This window comes from Amblyomma americanum, chromosome 7 (assembly GCF_052857255.1).
Source record: "Amblyomma americanum isolate KBUSLIRL-KWMA chromosome 7, ASM5285725v1, whole genome shotgun sequence".
NCBI classification, from domain to species: Eukaryota; Metazoa; Arthropoda; class Arachnida; order Ixodida; family Ixodidae; genus Amblyomma; species Amblyomma americanum.
In genome coordinates this window covers 80,325,239-80,329,432 of record NC_135503.1, presented here as the reverse complement: position 1 = coordinate 80,329,432, position 4,194 = coordinate 80,325,239, and the positions used below count along the sequence as shown (strand labels likewise).

Genomic DNA, 4,194 nt, shown 5'->3' with positions numbered 1-4,194 from the left:
AGATATATATATAGCAACTGCACAGCTACTATAGTCCTCCATAAAGTCAGCAATAAAATTCCAATAAGGAAGGGCGTCAGGCAAGGAGACACGACTCGCCAATGCTGTTCACCGCATGTTTGCAGGAGGTATTTCGAGGCCTGAATTGGGAACAGTTGGGAATAAGAATAAATGCAGAATACCTAAATAATCTGAGATTTGCTGATGACATTGCCTTGCTGAGTCACTCAGGAGGTGAACTGCAAATCATGATCAACGAGTTAGACAGGCAGAGCAGATCGATGGGTCTAAAAATTAACATGCAGAAAACCAAGGTAATGTTCAACAGCCTAGCAAGGGAACAACAATTCACAATTGGCAGCGAGAGCCTAGAAATTGTGCCGGAATACGTCTACTTAGGGCAGGTAGTGACAGCTGATCCGGATCATGAGAGGGAGATAACTAGAAGGATAAGAATGGGGTGGAGCGCATATGGCAAATTCTCGCAGATCATGAGTGGCAGTTTACCAATTTCCCTCAGGAGGAAAGTGTACAACAGCATAATCTTACCGGTACTCACCTACGGGGCAGAAACGTGGAGGCTAACGAAAAGAGTTCAGCTTAAGTTAAGGACAACGCAGCGAGCCATGGAAAGAAAAATGATAGGTGTAACGTTAAGAGATCGGAAGCGGGCAGAGTGGGTGAGGGAACAAACACGGTTAATGAAATCCTAGTCGAAATCAAGAGAAAGAAATGGGCTTCGGCAGGGCATGTAATGCGAAGGCAAGATAACCGCTGGTCTTTAAGGGTAACGGAGTGGGTTCCAAGAGAAAGTAAGCGTAGCAGGAGGCGGCAGAAGGTTAGATGGGCGGAGGAGATTAAGAAGTTTGCAGGCAAAGGGTGGATGCAGCTGGCAAAGGATAGGGTTAATTGGAGAGACATGGGAGAGGCCTTTGCCCTGCAGTGGGTGTAGTAAGGCTGATGATGATGATGAAGAGAGTAATTACTCATTGGCATCCACCCACGCACAGCCATACGGCTACAAAGGAAAGCTACACAGCTTTCTCAGAAACTTCGCAGCTAAAGAAAAATTCGTCCTGGTCCGGGGTTCGAACCCGGGACCACCGCTTCACTGGAGCAGTCGCTCTACCAGCTGAGCTAACCAGGACGGCAAAGTTATGGTAGGACGAGAGCGAATTGACCAATAACTCGAAGTTGGAATAGTGTTAATCAAAGCCCATTAGAAAGCATGCCTTTAACGAATGATGGCAGAGCACATCCACATTTGGCCAAATTTTAAGCTTCAGTACATCGCTGAAACAGCCGTGTTTGATAGCCTCAATAATGGATAGTTCCGGTCATCCAGCTAGCTCGGTGTATGAGGTAAGCGTTAAGTTAAAGGTCGCTATGAGCAGAGCGAATTAGTGCGGGAGCGTAATAAGCCATAGAAACGCGCACGCGCGTGCAGGCGCCTGATCTCACTTCCTAGACGGCTCTGGTGAGCGTGTTGCATTCCTGCTGGTTATCTTCTTTGGCCGAGAGCATGAGCTACAGATCTGGAAAGTTTATGCAGTTCGATGCTTTCGGCTGAGACGAGTTATAGCATGCAGGACGCAGTCATACTGGCGGTTTTCTTGCGTATTGTTTTATACGCAGCCGCAACTCGTAAAAGTTTTTCTGCTCTGTAAATTGGAAGGAAAAGATGAGCTTCCTAGTTACGAGAGCCATCAACGAAATGGTCGGCGCAAGTCAGCGCTGGCGCGTGTTCTGTAAATTTTTCTGCATGCTTTTGTCGTGCCTGTAGGACTGAGGGTCAACCGGCCGGCTGTGTTTGTTCTTCGTGTTCCTTAATTCATCGCTACCGGACCGCCGTTTTATCCTTTTTTTTTACCCGCGAGGAGCGGTCACGGGCCTTGTTTTTGAAATAGTTATTTCCTTTTCAATTCATTCGATCCTCTGTTGTTGGTCGCTGTTCAGGTAGGTCGAGAGAAAAGACTTCACGCCGGTCGGTGTAGAGACATGCCATGATGCTGCTTACTTGCGTAAACGCGTCTCGCGCCGAGGTAGCACTTAGGGCGCCTCGATGCATCGATCCTAGTCGCACTGGCTGACCAGCCGCGATGCTGACGAATGATGTAATGCAGCTACGCATTTAGCAAGTCTTATCAGGCGCTAAGGGGGAACTTCAACTGCGCGGGAACGCGGACGTGCTCTGCATGGGCTCCGTGAATCGTCAGTGTTTTTGACCGGAAAACCCGAGTTTAATGCAAAGTGTTTATTGGATGTGTTCCGTGAAGTTACGAGGACCATCTGAACACCAATTTTATCTCTGTGAGTAGAATCTATTTCCACTTACGGGACATTGAAATCTTGAGGCGGCGAGAGTCACGCTAACCCTAACGCCGACGTAGCGTCGGCCGTGGCCGAAGCAGGAGACGCATGGGCTTCGCTGGCCCTACCGGGGCTGAGCAGCCTCGACGGCGGCATGGCATCAGCATCGACTGCGGCACACATTACGGCCCCGGTTATTGAAAATAGCCCGGGTACGGACCAGCCCCAAGCCATGGAGCTTGCAAGCATCAGCAACGCCGGAGGTACGAGGGGACCGCAAGAACAACCAAGAGTCTACCCAGTCAACGAGACCCCGTGGCGAGTGATGAAGGAATTAGTGGAGTGCAGAGCCCAGAAGGATAGGAAAGCTACCGGTCAAGCAAGTACACCTTCCGAGGCAAACAAGACTCCAGTGAGTACGAGCGATCCGCAGCAGCAGAAACCTGGGACGCTGGGACCGAACGCCATGGTCCCGAACGCGCCACCGGCGTCCGCTGTAAACAAACAACTGAAGACGCTCGCTGGTAACAGGCGAGATTTCGTACAGCTCCCGAAAGGAGGATACAAAATCGTATTCCGACCGAAGAGCCACAACCTAAGAGTGGGAGATTTCAAGCCCAGCGATTACATACAAGCCCTGGTGAAGGAATGCAACCTGGTCTACATCGGCGACATGCTTGTCGCGGTGAAAGCCATCTCAAACATAATAATAGTCCGGACGCCAGATGGTGCGAAGGCAGAAGCTCTGCAAAAGACGAGGAAGTTGTGCCTCGGAGACAAAGAATTCGAGTTCAATGCCTACTGCTCCACAGCGGAGGGAACTGTCCGGGGTGTGGTGCATGGAGTGATGGCCGGCACCACGCAAGAAATCCTAATGAACCACATCCAAGTAGCAACGCCGGGAATTCGTGCAGTCTACGCCAGAATGCTCGGGAAGTCAGAGTCAGCGCTCATCGCGTTCGATGGACCGAGGTTGCCCAAGACAGTCGCAGTGATGGGAGGACTGTACAGAGTTTACCCTTACCAACCTACGAAGCAGGTGTGCTTCAGATGCCACCTGCAGGGGCACCGATCAGACGTCTGCCCGGAACCACAACCCATTCCGCAGTGTCCTAGATGCAAACGTGCCAACGTCGACGGACACGAGTGTGGGGAGCCCAGGTGTGAGTGGTGCGGCGACGCTCACGCCACGGGCGATATAGGATGCAAGAGACGCCTCAAGCAGAAAGGCCAGCAGAACAAGCAAGGCAAGAAAAAAGAAAGTAATTACCACGGTGGCCACAGGCCGCGGTGGTTCGACAGCGAGGAAGCCGAAACGAGAGGAAAGAACGGATCTTCGAGATCTGCGTCTCGGAACAGGCGCGGCGGCAGCAGAAGCCGAACGCCGTTCTTCAAAGATGGAGACTTTCCGGGGCTAGCAGACGCGAGATCCACCGACCACGGTGGTGGCAACGCCTGGGTTCCAGGGAACGCTCATGACGCTTCCGCAACCAAACAGAAGACCAAGAAGTCCAAGAAGGTGAGTCAGTCTAGGAGCGAGTCTCCAGTCTATCCCACTGCTCTAGACTATTCCATACAGGCTCGATTCGAAGCTCTAGAAAAAACAAACAGGGAACTTAGAGAGGAAAACGAACGACTAAAAAGGAGGATTTCGTTTATAGAACAGCGACAACAAAGAGAACAAACAAACCAAGGAAAAGTACACGGAGTACAATCGCCCTCGACGACAACAAGCACGCAGGGGCCAGCAGCCGTACAACCGCAAGTAACGGAAGCAATAGATGCTACTAAACCACTACACCAAATACAGGAACAACAGAAAACAGTCTTGACGACGCTGGAACAAATCATGACCAGACTGAACGCGACCGATCAGAGACTGGC

At 51.1% G+C, this 4,194-nt stretch overlaps 1 non-coding gene across 1 annotated transcript; it reads right to left on the bottom strand.

Moving 5' to 3' along the window:
• Positions 1-1,073: 1,073 nt before the first annotated feature.
• On the bottom strand, positions 1,074-1,147 carry TRNAT-AGU (transfer RNA threonine (anticodon AGU)). Its single transcript has one exon. It is a non-coding gene; the product is annotated as a tRNA-Thr (tRNA).
• Positions 1,148-4,194: the final 3,047 nt, after the last annotated feature.